Below are 16,553 nucleotides of genomic sequence, written 5' to 3'. Positions count from 1 at the left end.
TCTATACACTTGGTGTACACTGTTTCGTTTGGCCATATGCATGCATACAGTTAAACAGCAATAAACTGAACTTAAATTTCAAGTTCAACTTGGGGCAGTTGGGAAAGAGGGGAAAAACACACCTATTGCTACTGAGACTGACATTGACAAATACAGAATTATTTCAAACATTAATTTAGCAATATGGAAAAGAGAATGCAGACAAGTACAGTAACAAGAGGTCCATGTTTTGATGCCCCTTTGGAGAACTTGTAAATTAATCTGCTATCTCATTTTATGTATAACAAGATTACATTTAGATAGATTTGAATAAATACCACTCCAAGGCACTATAGTGAGACATAAACAGTCACAATTAGGCAGTGAGCCAAGAGGTATAAACAAATAAACTATTCATCTTACCCATAAGCTTGTCATTAACAGGAGTAAAACACTCAGGCCATTTAATAGAATATCAGAATGAAAAAATAGATTTGTATTAATGTAATGAAAATTCTCTTTCAGAATATCTCAAAGTATTTTTCACCCATTCTGGTTCCCATTGTATTGTAGAAAATGTGCCAGATGCTTAACAGTAAACTTCCATAAACATCAGTATTATGTAGATTAGAGATTGTGTTTCTGTGCTGTTAATTAAGAAATTAATGTTGGAAAATGTACTTACTGTTTGAAGCAATAGGATAACAGTGTAATCTTTTGCATTTATTAGGGAGAGGCTAAACAACCTTGGTTTAAGGTGTCATTTGAAGGACTCTAGATGCAACGCTCATCATCATTATAGCTTGGCACACCAGACATCCAGCCACTCCAGTTTTGTTTGGTTGATGTTGAGCAGGTCAGTGTCAGCTAAGTGAAGTGAGAGTGGGCAGTTGTGCAGAACATGTTCAATGTTCTGCACTCTTTCACCACACTCACGGGATTTGCAGGGCTTTAAACCCCACTTCACCATATTGTCTCCCATCCTACAAGCTCTCGCTCTGTTGAGAGTGCACCACTTCCGTCTGTCAAGCAGTGCCCCATCTGGCACCATTTCTGTGGGGTCTTGCACTTTATTGTTTGGTCGGGTTCTGGCTTCTGTTTGTTGCCAGAGGTCAATCCTGGATGTTTGGGGGGATGTTTGTGCCCATGATTATTCGGCAGGCTTTGTTAAGCAACGGGTTTATTTTCTTCGCATGGGCTGATCTGCCCCACACAGGTGCACAGTATTCTGCAGGTGCGTAGCAGAGTGCTAGGGCAGTTGATCGAAGTGTGAGAGCATTGGCTCGCATTTCATGCCTGCTAATTTTTCTCAAGAGAGAACTGCGAGAGCCAATTTTACCTCAGAGTTTTTGGATGTGGGTGGCAAATGAAAACGTCCTATCCAGTGTTACGCCCAGGTAAACTGGAGTCAGATGGTGTTCGAGCTCCTTCCCACACCAGAAGATCGTGAGTTTCCGAGCTGCTTCTTGATTCTTCAGGTGGAATGCATACACTTGAGTTTTTGATGGATTTGGGTTCAGAGACCATTTTTCATAATATTGCTTCATTGCTTCGAGGACTGCTGTAAGCCGTACTTCAACTTCTTGGAAAGAGTTAGCTTGTGTTGCTATGCATAGGTCTTCTGCATAGATTAATATGCGCCTTAGGAAAGGTTGGTTAGTCGTTTGTGTAAACATTAAATAGTAGAGGTGCCAGGACTGATCCCTGTGGTAGTCTATTCCTTTGTGGACGCCACCTACTCTTAATTCCAGCTCAGCTGACTTGCTGACTGTAAGGATGTGCTGTGGCAGCATTTCCATGTATTTAAAAAGTTTCTGACCTAGCATTAAACAAAAGTAACATTGCTCCTCATACTGTTAGCCTTCACATAAATTCTTTGGCGTTCATGTATGAACAAGCATTTTAGCCTCTGGTATCCATCACCATGTTACTGTCATTAGTTAAAAAACGTGATAGAGATATTGCCAGATATGTCACTGTTCAACTGATATTTAATCATTTGGATTTTTGACCAACAGGGAGGCTGACTTGAAGCAGAATTTTGACAGATTCAAGAGCAATTTAGCAATCTTTTGTCTGACTCAGGAATATATAAAAGTTTCAGTTGATATTTAGCATGGCACGATCAGTTATGTTTGCTTACTCTTTGATAAGCTGTGGGTGACATTTCAGACCAGAATTATAGTCTCTCATTAGGATGGTATTGCCAAAAAGTAGTACAAGTGACAAGCTGTCCTGGTGTTGCTATCTAGTTGGTTGTTCACATATCCACTGTGAGTGCTGCTTCAGCTTTCAAGTCAACAGAAGTGATATCTTGAATTTAAACCTTGTTAGACCAGACCATAGGACATAGGAGCGGAATTAGGCTATTTCACCCACTGAGTCTGCTCTCACAATCCATCATGGCTGCTTTATTATCCTTCTCATCTCCATTCTCCAGCCTTCTCCCCATAATGTTTGACACTATGACTAATCAACCAATTTGTCAACCCCTGGTTTAAATATACTCAGTACATTGGTGACCACAACAGTCTATGGCAATGAGTTCCACAGATTCACCACCCTCTGGTTAAAGAAATTCTTCCTCATCTCTGTTCTAGTTGGATGTTCCTTTATTCTGAGGCTGTGCCCTCTGGTCCTGCCTCTCTGACTATAGGACACGTCCCATCTATATGCACTCCATCTAGACCTTTCAGTAATCAACAGGTTTCAATGAGATCCCCCCCCCCCAATGAGATCCTTCTAAACTTCAGTGAGTACAGACCCAGAGTCATCAAACACATTTCATATATTAACTCTTTCATTCCTGGAAACACTCTCATGAATCTCCTCTGGATCCTCTCCAATACTAGCACATTTTTTTTAGATGAAGCGCCAATACTACTCACAACTCCAAGCACAGTCTAACTAATGTTTTAAAAAGCCTTGGTTCTACATACTTGCTTTTATATTTTAGTCCTCTAAAAATAAATGTTAACAAGCTTACCACCAACACAACCTGTGAGTTAACCTTTATGGAATCCTGCACCTGGTCTCTCAAATCCCTTTGCAACTCTGATTTTTGAATTTTCCCCCTTTTTAGAAAATAGTCTATGCCTTTCTTCCTTATAGTAAAGTGCATGACCATACATTTCCCTACATACTTTATCTGTGTCGTCTTTGCCATTATTCTAATGTATCTTAGTCCTTCTGCAGACTCCCTGATTCCTCATTGCTACTGCCCTTCCACCTACCTTTGTAACATCTGCAAACTTGGCCACATCGCCATCAATTCCTTCATCCAAATCATTGACATATACCGTGAAAAGATGTGTTACCATGCCAACTCCTGTGGAACATCACTAGTCTCTGGCAGCCAACCAGAAAAAGCCTCGTTTATTCCCAATCTTTGCCTGCAGCAAGTCCACTGATCTTCTATCTATTCAACTATCTTTCCCATAATTCCATGGGGTTAAGCCCCCTCTGAGTGGCATCTTGTCAAAAGCCTTCTGAAGATCCACGAAAACAACATTCACTTCTGCTCCATTGTTTATCTTGCCTGTTAGTTCCTCAAAAGAATTTGTATAGATTTATCAGACAAGAATTCCCCTTAAGGAAACCAAGCTAACTTTGGCCTATTTTATCATGCCTCCAAGTACACTGAAACTCATCCCTAATAATGGAGTCCAACATCTTCCCACCCTCCAAAGTCAGGTTAACTGGCCTATAATTTCCTTTCTTCTGCCTCTCTCCCCTTTTTGGAGTAATATTTGGAATTTTCTAATTTTCCAGAACCATTAAAGAATCTAATGATTCTTGAAAGAGCACCACTAATGCTGCCACAATCTCTTCAGCTACCTCTTTCAAAACCATCTGGTCCAGGTGCCTTAACCACCTTTAGGCCTTTCAGCTTCCCAAGCACCCTCTCCTACTCCCTGATACTCTCAAATTTCTGGCTAATGTTTTCCACAGTGAAGACTAACACAAAATCCAGCATTTATTTGTCCCTCAGCGTCATTTTCTAGCAGTCTGATTTTCACACTTGCCACTCTTTTACTCATTATGTATCTGAAAAATACATTGTATCCTCTTTTAAATGTAAGTTGGGATCCTATTATGTACTTTACAGCACAAATGGCATTTTGGGACATAACTGGGAGCACTGTGTCCCACATTTAATCAACACAGTTTCAATTATGCCTCCAAATGAAGACATGGTAATTTTCCATTGGTGCTTAATCATGTACATGACATATTCTCCGAAACATAACTTCATTAGACTTAAAATATATTTCTAGGAAATCCTTCACCCATTTCCTGATAGAAAAATTTAGCTGCATCCTTTATCTAATTTCACTGGTTCAGTTTGTGGATCTCGTTAATTTGTTTAGGAGGGAATTAAGCATTAAAACATTTTTCAGCCCCTTATTTATCTTCATGATTACTCCCTGCAGCTTCAGTTGGTTGACCAAATAAAAAAATAATCAGACATGCCCATCTTCTTCCACAGTAATCCTGAAATCTATTTATGTTGTTTTCAGAGAACAGTTCCAAATTTACAAAGTATTTACATCACCTAGGTGTGTATTCTAAACCAAGCAATATCACCTTTGGTGTATTATCGTGTTCAGTTACAGATAAAATAAACTGGCAAGCAAAAAACATGTTTTAGTCTTTGTCCATTTCTTATCATCAAGAGTTCCCTTCTGGGATTGCTGTGGTGAAGATGGAATGTACTGTCTAGTTTTTAATTTTGAAATTAAGTGGTTCAGCAACATGCTGAGCAGATTCACTTCTTTACCTATTGTTGAGATGGTCTGTACTTCTGTGATCTTTTGGATTAGTAAAAATTTACCAAAAGCACACATTGGAGCCACTTTTATTTCCTGTACTTGCATGCCAATGGGACGATTTGACCCTAGCCAGTATTTCATGACTTCCTGACTACTGCAGCTGTCCAAGTGAAATAATTTTCTTGTCCAAAACAATCAGTGTGTACTTAATTGTGCAAATTAGGATCCTACTCTAATGATCACTAAATGTTCGCTTGACGTTGCCTTTCAGCAGAGTTCAATAGTGTGCTCAACCTAGCTGAAGCAGAAACCTTCAGATAAACCACTGCAGTTTCTAACCCCACGGATGGAGCTTGTTTTGTCACTGTTGTTTTGGTGCTTGTTGTGTTCTGAGCTGTTCTGCAAAGTAATGTGGGTATGCTATATGCTGGTGCTGGAATGTGAGGCAACACTTGCGGGCTGCCCCTTTCACATCCTTGGGTGTGTTAGTTGTTCATGGAAATGTTGCATTTCACTATGTTTTTGATAAACCTGAATATTGAATCTTAATGGAAATTGCCCAGATTTTATCTTTGGTTCTTCCTTGGGGCTGAGCTGCTGGATGTTACTGCACATCCTGGTTCAAGACCCACTGGTTGACACTTGTTCTTTGCTAGGACCTATTGGTGTTTTTTAGATGAGAGCTGAGTATCAAGCTATTGAGGATAAGCTCAAACATGAATGAATTTGGGCTCACAAAAATTAACTCTGAACATTGGCAAACTAAACAACCCATTCTTACAAGTAAGGCAGATACATGAGGAAAAGTAACCCAGACATTTACAAGGAAATGTTTGCTCTGTCACCATGGCAACTGTACTTCTAGGCACCAAAGAAGTAAACAATGAGAGCTTAACAAAAAGAAGAGAAAGCACTCCCATGTGAGCATTCTAACATCTGGTTAATATCATTAAATGTTGCAACATTTATCTTGGAAAAGCTGCTGCTTTATATTTGTCAGTTGTTCAACACTGTCAATTAGTTTTAGATAGAGTGCCTAACTTTATGCCTGAGCACTGATTATATGGAAAATGGACTGAACATAAAGCCTTTACTGATTAGCTGATCGTGTTACGTTTGGATATGTCTGAAGAATGTCTATATCAAGGCACTGAAACTGTTAAAAGAAACAAAATAATTACCTACTGTTGTGTTTTTTATATTTGAGTAATATTGTAAATATATTGTTTGATTAAGCATTCTTTGTTTATTTACATAATTAATTATGTTAAAAGTACCATAGGTGAATGCCATACACTGTTACTCCACCATGTCATATGTGCACACCTCACTAAAAGTAAAACTAAATAGACACATTATTCCGGGCTCCCATGTTTTGCTTTCAATTAGCCCTGGAGTTAGAAAATATGTCAGTGGCAAGGTGAAAACTTTAAAATGAACCTGAGAAGACTACATATTTTTCTTTGCAACGGGAGAGAGGTAGTCTATTTTAAAAAGAAGGCAGAAAATGGATGAAATTAAGGCGTTCATAAACAGTACCAGGTGATAATAATCATGAATCATTTGAAAAACAAAAATGGCTGGCTACTTCGGAAAGATAGATGCATTCGATTGAACAGTGAGTAACTGGATGTCATGTACTTAATGAATTGAACAATATTTTGAAGCAAATGAAATATCCAATGAAAAGCAAGTGTCAGTACTGTTTGCCTTGATGTTTAACTGCCCCAACCAAAGTGAAGATATTGGAAATGTAATACAGGAATATTTAGAACTGAAACCATTCTTGATTGTAAAATGCTTTAGATTTCATAAACAAAATCAAAAGGAAAGGGAAACCATTTCAGCTTACATGGCTAAATTGAAGAAATTATCAGTTTAGTGATGGGCTTAATGACGCACTGAGGGATCAGTCAGTTTCTGGAACCTTTCAAGAAAGCATTTAAAAACTGCTCCTAACTGAAGTATAACACGCAATTTAAAAGAGCAGTTGAAGTCATTATATCAATGGAAACAGCAGCTAGAGACACAATTGAGTTGTTGTCAGGAATGAAAGTGAGCAAAATTGCAACACTTAAACAGAAACCTGACTGGGTGAACAAATTGTGTCAACATTGTGGCAGTAGCTCAAATACACCAGACTAATACAGGTTTAAAGGCAAAACTTACAGAAAACACAAGGAAGTAGGACACATACAAACAGCAACTGGACAAACAAAAAATAAGGGTCTGCACAGGGAAGAGGAAAAGAGAAAAAAGTTATTTTTCGGTTTCAAAAAGAGCACTACGAAAAATCTAATGATGAGCATGGCACAGAACTGAGTAGTCCTTAGATTTACAATTTGAAAACTAACAAGAAACAAGCAATATGGATGGCAAATGAATTAAAATGGATTTGTACATTGGCTTGGCTGTTTCAGACATTCCATAATTGAGTTTGAACAGTATTTTGAAGATACAGAACTGAAGCCTGCAGATATCCAACTGAGAACTTATGCTGGAGGAAAGATAACTCCTATGGGAAGGACATTCATAATAACAGTGAAATACAACAACCAACAAGCTACATTGGGCTTGTATATGGTAAAAACAGGAGGGCCAGTATTGTGTGGGCGTGATTGGCTGAGACAATAGCAACTTGACTGGAGATCCATCCACCATTTGCATACCACACCCCCTGCAATAGAATGAACTGAAAGCAAATTAAGAAAGTTACTGAATAATGGCTTTGGAAATCTCAAACATATCAAGGGTAAAGTAGTGTTAAATGAAAATGTCACACCCAACCTTTACAAAGCCCATCCAGTTCCTTATCCCATCTATGAAAAAGTAGTCAGTGAGCTAGATCATATGGAAGCTGAAGAAGTTCTTTCCAAGGTTGAGTGCAGACCATGGTAATGCCGGAGGTCCCAGTAGCCTAGAAGAAATGGTCTGTCATAATCTGTAGTGATTTTAAGGTCACCATCAACCCAGTACTGCAAGTAGATCAATACCCTCTGCATAGGATAAACATCTTCGCAAAGCTTACTGGAGGGAAACAATTCAACAAAGTTGACTTGCATAGCTGAGGCATACCTACAGATGGAGATGGAAGAACAGCCAAGTTACAGGAATCCCCTGTTTTCCAAACGTTCGCTTTACGACACCTCGCTTTTACGAAAGACCTACATTAGTTACCTGTTTTCGCTAACCGAAGAGTTTTCGCTTTTATGGAAAAAGGCAGCATGTGCCCTGAGCAGCCAAGCTCTGCCCCCGGAACTGCATTCAGCATCAAGCCGCCATTGCTTAAACACGTGTCTGTGAGCATCTGTGCTTTATCTCGATTTATTTTGTGCATCCGTTAGCAAGATGTGTCCTAAGGTATTGGAAAAGCCTAAGACAGCGTGTAAGCATGTTACGCTTAGTGTAAAACTGGACGTAATTAAGCGTTTCGATCATGGTCAAAGAAGTAAGGACATTGTCCGCACATTGAACTTGCCTGCACCCACCATTCGCAATATTTACAGGCAGAAAGAAAGAATCTTGAAAGCTGTCGATGTTACTATTGGTTCTGCTCGTAGCAAAGTGGTCTCTTTTAGTCTGCTGGGAACTTTTCAGCACCTTCATAGTTTAACATTTTCTGGAGAGAGTGCTTTGGCTGATACTGAAGCTGCAGAAAAGTTCCCAGCAGAACTGAAGAAAATAATTACAGAAGGTGGTTATTCATATAAGCAAGTGTTTAACTGTGATGAAACTGCAATTTATTGGAAATAATTGCTGAGCACCCCAACCTCCAGTGATTCAGCCTAACGCACCATCATCAGTGTGCTCGCTGTCTTCCCATTTCCGGTAAGTGAAACGGCACTGGGCGTACATTATTTTTACTTTATATAGGCTGTGTATTTTTATGCATTATGTGGTATGATTTGGCAGCTTCATAGCTTAAAGGTTACTGGAGAGACTGCTTCCGCTATGCTAGTAGCGCTACATAGTTAGATATTCACTATGTTAGACAGTGCTGCAATGATTGCAGAAAAGTATTTCTATTTTATATAGGCTGTGTATTTATCATATCATTCCTGCTTTTACTACATGTTACTGTTATTTTAGGTTTTATGTGTTATTTGGCATGATTTTGTACAGGCTCCCCCACTATTCGAAGGTAGAGCGTTCCTATGAAATGGTTCTTAAGTCGGAATGTCATAAAGTGAAGAAGCAATTACCATTTATTTATATGGGAAAAATTTGTGTGTGTTCGCAGACCCAAAACATAACCTACCAAATCATGTCAAATAACACATAAAACCTAAAATAATAGTAATATATAGTAAAAGCAGGAATTATCTGATAAATACACAGCCTATATAATGTATGAATACTTTTCTGCAATTATTGCAGCACTGTCCACTGCAGCGAAAATCTCATGCAAGCACTCTCGGCAGCACTCGTGCCAAAAATACGCAGCGCAAGCACTCCTGGCAGAAACACTCTTTCCAGTAACCTTTAAGCTACAAAGCTACCAAATAACACATAAAAATACACTGCCTATATAAAGTAGAAATAATGTATGTACAGTGGAGTTCCACTTACCGGAATCGGAAAGAGAGCGAGCACACTGATGATGGTGTGTTAGGCTGAGTCGTCGGAGGTTGGGGTGGTGGGAGGTAGAGGAGACTGGGGTGTCATCTCATCGTCATCTGTTTTCATCAGGGTAGGCAGGTCACCTTCTGCTATATCTGCCTGCCTCAATGTCAAAGGTCGAGTTTCGTCGTCTGCTGTGGCTGATGTGGGAAGGCTTGAAAAACGACAGTATGCTTGACTGCTTAGCCTCGCGCATTTTTCTATCATACACTTCTTTGTAAGCACTCAAACCATCCTGCAAATATGCCCTAAACCTACAAAACCCTTCAAAATTAAAGTAGTACTTTTCTGCAATCATTGCAGCGTTGTCAATCGCAGCAAAAATCTCAAGCAATTACTTCCCGTTCAGTTCCTGGAGGACTTCACTTTCAGGCCATTCGCTACTGCATTCGGTTTCAAATTTTATCCTTTCCTCTTCATCAGCTCTTCATCTGTCAGTTCTTGGTCATGGGATGCCAACACCACTTCACCCTCATCTTTGTCAGCTTCCACAAACCCACCCTCCTTAGCCAAACTCACTATGTCCTTACTTTGTTCACCACGATGGAAACGCTTAATTATGTCTAGTTTTACGCTAAGTGTAACACCCTTACACGCTCCTTTAAGCTTTTCTGATACCTTAGAGCTCACCTTGCTAACGGATACACAAAATAAATTGACGTAAAGCACAGGTGCTCACAGGCATGTGTTTAAGCAATGCCGGCTAGAATACAGTTTTGGGGGAGGAATTTAGCTGCTCAGCATGCACTGACTTTTTTCGTAACAGTGAAAATACCTTCTGTTAGCGAAAACAGGTAACTAATGTAGGTCTTTCTTAACAGCGAGTTGTAAAGCAAATGTTTGAAAAATGGGGGACAACTGTACGTTATCTTTTGGGTCTGAGAATGCTCTTAAATTTTTCCCAGATTAATAAATGGTAATCGCTTATTCACTTTACAACGTTCCAGCTTACGAACCGTTTCATAGGAATGCTCTACCTTCAGATAGCAGGGGAAACCTGTATTTCTCACCATAAATAGTTACATAGGGGTTTATCGCTATAATAGGCTTCCTTTTAGCTAGCACCTGTACTTGCACTCTAGCAGAAAGCTATGGACCAGGTGCTGCAAGGCTGCGCAGGCACTCAGGATTACCTTACTGATATCACTGTTACCAGTAAGGATGACAAGGACCATCTCCAAAATCTCAAGACAGTGTTAAAACAATTAGAAGATTATGAGCTCAGAGCATTACGTAACATGTGTGAACTCTTTAAACCAAGCATCACTTACTGTGATCACATCATTGACACACAAGTATTACACAAGTGTGCTGAGAAAATTCAAGCAATGATGGACCCACAAGGCCAAAGGCCTCAGTATTTGTCAATAACTATAACAGGTTCCTGCCAAAACTGGCTACTGCACTGCACCCCTTGAATTCATTGCTACAGATTGGGAAGAAATGGCAATGGACAAAGCAGTGTGAAATGGCTTTCAAAAAGGTAAAGGGAATGGTGGCATCAGACACTGTACTCGCACATTATCAAGCACATTGTCCAGTGAAGCTTGCTTATGGCATCTCAACTTATGGTACAGGTGCAGTAAAGACACATGTTATGAGTGATGAAAATGAATATCCCATAGCTTTTGCATTATGTTCTCTTACCACTGCAGAAAAACATTATGCATAGATTGACAGAATGGCTTGGAATCTGTTTTGGGGTGTAAAATATTTCAACCAGTACTTGTAAGGGAGAGAGTTTACCCTTGTTACTGATCATCAACCACAAAAGTCCATTTTCAATTCACAGAAAGGTGTTCCACTAATAGCAGTAGCATGAATGCAGAGGTGTGCTGTTTCTTGGAGGCCACAGTTACAGGATCATCTTCAAAAGGAGAACTGACTAATCATGTAAATGCTAGTGGATTTTCCTGTTTACCCTTGGGAAAAGAAATACGTGAAAAACTTACAAATGAGGATACTTCTCTTGATGCATCCTCCCTAAGCAAGTTGAAAGGCTCCTATAACAGCAGTGATAATCCAAAGGGAATGGAGTAAAGTGCCTATACTGACTCAGGTTTACATAACCACCACCAAAAATGGCTGGAATGTTCATCAGAAATTCTAGTTCCCCCATTTTTACCAGCTTGGCGTGAACTTGACCTTGACAGGGGTTGCTTTTTGTAGGGATTGCGAGTTGTTGTACCGGGCAATCTGGAGCTAAAGTGCTGGAAGAGCTGCATGCATGTAGGCGTGGTCAAAATCGAAGCGTTGGCTCAAAGCTTCTGGTGGCCTGCCATAGATCAGCAGATCAAGTAACTGATCTGTTCAGGATGCCAATATGTCCAGAAGATGTCAAGAGCAGCATCTCTCCATCCCTGGGAATGGTTTGCGTTACCCTGGCAGAGTCAATTGCTAGAGAAGAAAGGTGTTCAGAGCTGCCAGAACCACTTCCAGAGTCAATACCTACAACCTTCACAGAGGAGGCCCAGAAGCTCCTGGACTTCACAGCCACAAGTCTTGGGCACACATATATAGCTAGGGTACCTAAGACTTCTGCACATTATTGTATTTGGCAATGTAGAGCAGGGAATGGCAAGAGTAGAGTAGTACGGGAAGGTTGTAAAACAAGTGGCAGAGAAGGAGTTCCAGAGGTAGAGGGGGAGGGACATGCAGTTGCAGACATGAGGCAAGGTTATTTGATTTCAAACAATTGTTTAATTCATCATAACAGAATGTCTCTCTGGTGCTTCCTACCGCCTTCCCTCTCCCTCTTTTCCCAACTATGCCCTGCCAGCGCTCTTCCTGCCCCCATCCCACTCTCAGTCCACAACAGAGACCCATATTGGAATCAGGTTTATCATCACTCACGTATGTCATGAAATTTGCTTTTTGTAGCAGCAATGCATTAAAATTACTACAGTACTGTGCAAAGGTCTTAGGTACCTTTGCTTTATATGTTTGTGCCTAAGATTTTTGCAGAGGACTGGGTGTGCTTTATATATTTATTACTAGAGAGCTATACATTACATATTTGAGTTTAGATGCATTCTATATTGAGTTATAGTTAAGCAATGAGAAGTGTTGTGGATGTAATATTTCAGTAGTATTTGAGTAATATTGTAAATATATTGTTTGATTAAGCATTCTTTGTTTATATGATTCATTATGAGTTGTATATAAAAGTACGTGAATGGTATACACCATTATGCTGCCACATGTTATGTCTGCACCTCGGTAAAAGTAAAACTAAGTAGACACTCTATTCTGGGCTCCTGTGCTTTTCTTTTGATTAGTATCTTGAGATAGAATACATAACACCTACCTTGTACTGAGGAAGATAGTGATCTAACAGACACATTTATTGACAACATTAATTGCTGTAAAGGTCATGAAGAACTTTGGATATTCTGAGGGCAGGAAGTAAATAATGAAAGCATGAACAACACACACAAAATGCTAGAAGAGCTCAGCAGGTTAGGCAACATCTATGGAGGGAAATAAATATCGGTGATTCAGGCTGAGATCTTGATGGAGGCTTTTGGCCTGACATGTTGGCTGTTTGTTTCCCTGATAGATGCCGCCTGACCTGCTGAGCTCCTCCATCATTTTAGGTCGGTTGCTGAAGATTTCCAACGTCTTCAGAATCTCTTTGTCATCATAATGAAAGCGTGTTCTTTTCGTTCATTCATTTAACTCACTTATCTGCTCTCCCAGTCTTCCCTGCTCTTTTTGTGTCCCTTTTCATTCTCTAGTCACCCATCGCAAGACAGAATGTGAAATACTGCAAGAAATTTGGCAGACTCCCTGAAAGCATGAAAGAATTTGTATTATTTATTATTCTCTAACTACCAAACTATAGAGCAATCGCCAGAAGGTCTTTATGAATCATGATCTTGCTCCCTATGTTCATAAAGGCCTGAACTTTGGTGTATGTGGCCACTGCTGTGAGGGGAATAATTTACATTCAGCCTTTAAACTGACTTGTGCACACATGCTATGAGTCTGGTACCCACTGAAAGATGCCGAAGGCTAAATCTGTCATTCCATCCTGGCTCTCAAACTTTCATAGTACAACCTAACCTTGCTAGGAATTTTCTGTCTCAAAACCTGTTGTAAGTTGGACTTGGAAATGAACGCTAGAGAGAAAGTCAGGGTCCTGATGAAGGGTTTCAGCCCAAAATGTCGGCAGTTTACCTTTTTCCGTAGATGCTGCTTGGTCTGCTGAGTTTCCCCAGCATTTTGTGTCAATGGACAGCTCCATGTATACAACTAACCAGAAGCTTCAGTGATAAACCAGGTCTGTTCTGAACAATGCCTTGTGTAGCAGGGATACATTTTTAACAATGTGCTAATAGCAGGACATTCATCTCTTGCTTCAAGAATGATTTGGTTTTTTGGGGTACCATCCCGTCAGGTCAACAGCTATTTCACTGGCTTTTCACTCAGTCTCCGAAAATCAATGAAACTGCAAACATCTGCATGCTGAATAGACCCTTCTCAGGCTTCCATCCAGATACAGGTATTGATTATGACCAATATTTTGATGACAAGCTCTGCCATCTTCATAAGGGATGATGCCTGGGCATGTCTACTCTGGTGATATTTATACCCTCGTAGTCTGTCCCTCCTGATTGGTTAGTCGTCATCCAATCAGGTTTCTGTTCTTCTATCTTGTTTACAATTGAATTCCAGTTCTTACTTAGATTGAGACCTTTAGCTTTGTTAAAATTCTTCCACTCTTCGTTGACTAAAGCTCTGCATTCAACACTATCATCCCCTCAGAATTAATCAAAAACCTCCTAAAGCTGGCCCTTGGTACCTTTCTGTGCAACTGGAGCCTCAATTTCCTTATTTGCAGACCTCAGTCAGTTCAGATTTCGCTTTTAACCCCATTCTCCTACCATCTCTCGGTAACCTTTCACACCTGACTAATCAAGAACCTACCAATACACTGCCTTAAGTTCCAATACCTGACAATACCTGCCTTAAGTACACCTGCACAACTATCTGTGGCAGCAAATTTCACAGATTCGTCACTCCCTGGCTCAAGAAAATTCTCCTCTTCCCCGTTCCAAATGGATGTCTCTCTGTTCTGAGGCTGTGCCCTCTGATCCTTGACTTCCCCATCATATGGTATGTCCTCTATACATCCACTCTATTGAGAGCCTTCAGCTTTCAATCAGTTTCAATGAGATCCCCACTCATTCTTCTGAATTCCAGTGAGTATAGGCCGAGAGCCGTTAATCTGTCCTCTTATGGTAATTCTTTCATTCCCAGAATCATCCTCATGAACCTCCTCTGAACCATCTCCAAAGTCAACACATCCTTTCTTAGATAAGAGGCCCTAGACTACTCACAAAACTCCTAGTGAGGCCTCACCAGTGCCATATAAAGCCTCAACATTACATCCTTGCTTTTACATTCTAGCCATTCGAAATGAATAACAAACACGAGAAAATCTACAGATGCTGGAAATCCAAAGCAACACAACACAAAATTCTGGAGTAATTCAGCAGCTCAGGTTGCATCCTTGGAAAAGGTTAAACAGTCGATGTTTTGAGATGAGACCCTTCTTCAGGACTGGAAGGAAGTGGGGAGATGCTTGAATTAAAAAGTGGGGGGAGGGGAAAGAAGCCAGCTGAAAGGCGATAGGTGAAGATAGGGTAGGATAGGAGAGGAGAGTAGACAATAGGAGAAAGGGAAGAATGAGGGGACCTGGGGAAGAAATGGGTAGATGAGAAGAAGTAAAAGGTAAGAATGGGGAATAGAGGATGTGGGGTGGGGGCAGTGGTATTTTGTTCACCGGAAGGAGAAATTGATATTCATACCATCAGGTTGGAGGGTACTCAGACAGAATATAACATCTCCTCCACCGAGGATGGATTGCCACGTCAGAGTGGGAATCAGAGTTAAAATGTTTGGCTACCAGAAAGTCAGTCTCGCTTGTGGTTCTCGACGAAGAGGACCCCAGTTTACAACGGGTCTCACCTATGTAGAGGAGGCCACATCAGAAGCTCCAAACACAGGAACTGCATTTGCTACAGCCACAGGATTAGCTTCAATTGTACAAAACTACGGTGCTGTGCCAATGGCTTTTGGAACCGCCTAGTGAAGGAAGCCATTGAAATAAAACTAGAGGAAAATAATTTTAACAAAGACGAAGGTCTCATTCTAAGTAAGAACTGGAATTCACTTGTAAGCAAGGTGGAAATCTGATTGGATGAGGGCAAACCAATCAGGAGGGATGGACAATGGCATATAAATACCACCGGACTGGACATGCCCAGGCTTCATCCCTGATGAAGGTGACAGAGTTTGTCTTCAAAAGCATCGGTTATAATTAATACCTGTTCCTGGCTGGAAGCCCAAGACGAGTTTATTTGTCATATATGCCAGGAAAGCATATCCTCTAATATTGATTCCTCTGTACTGACTCACAGACTTATCGCTGCTAATTTTCCATTTTCCCCACATTCTCATCAACGTCACCACCTTCCACCATCACATACATGCTTGAAACAATTCACAGCAGTGAACAAACCTGTATATTATATTTCTGGCTTGTGGGAGAGAACAATGTAGACACAAGGCGAATGTTGAGGCTCCGCACAGATAGCACTGATTGCTGGAGCTACGGGGCAGCAGCTGTATTATCTTTGCCACTGGGTTGCCATTCATTCCTGCTTAGCTGGACTGACAGCAGAAGGCATCTGAAAAGGCACTGTGAGGCCTCAACCACGGTGGTGCTGAGAGGCCACCCTTGGCACTCTCTTGTTAGGGTCACCGTTGGGGGTGAAGCCTCGCCTTCTGCAAATGTTGTCAAGACTTCGTAAAAGTTTTTTAATCTCTCTGATTCTTCTTGAAGCTTCTTCCTCTCTGCCATCTAGTTTCTAAATGGACATTGAACCCATGAACACTACCTCACCACCTTGTTTTTTTGGTTTTTTTGCACTACTTATTTTAACTTAACTATTTAATTGACACATATATATTTAATGTAACTTTTTTTCTCTATATTTATTTATCATGTATTTCATTGTACCACTACTGTAAAGTTAACAAATTTCATGACATATCACAGGGATATTAAACCTGATTCTGATTTCACTAAGATATTTGAAATAACTTGTAAAAAATTCAAAATACAAGCATGATGAAATCTTCACAAGAATATTGAATTGATAAGAATAAGTAACT

The 16,553-nt window shown here is 40.2% G+C and overlaps 1 protein-coding gene and 1 long non-coding RNA gene across 3 annotated transcripts in view; one reads left to right on the top strand and one right to left on the bottom strand.

The window, feature by feature from the left end:
• The window catches only part of plce1 (phospholipase C, epsilon 1), a 286,649-nt gene that overhangs the window by 15,581 nt on the left and 254,515 nt on the right, over positions 1-16,553 (top strand). The window lies entirely within an intron of this gene.
• Positions 1-16,553, bottom strand: part of LOC132379545 (uncharacterized) — a 137,667-nt gene that overhangs the window by 74,169 nt on the left and 46,945 nt on the right. The gene's annotated exons all lie outside the window — the stretch shown is intronic.

Source organism: Hypanus sabinus, chromosome 22 (assembly GCF_030144855.1).
Source record: "Hypanus sabinus isolate sHypSab1 chromosome 22, sHypSab1.hap1, whole genome shotgun sequence".
Classification (NCBI taxonomy): domain Eukaryota; kingdom Metazoa; phylum Chordata; class Chondrichthyes; order Myliobatiformes; family Dasyatidae; genus Hypanus; species Hypanus sabinus.
The sequence above is the reverse complement of the archived record's forward strand: the minus strand, read 5'-3'. Positions and strand labels throughout refer to the sequence as shown.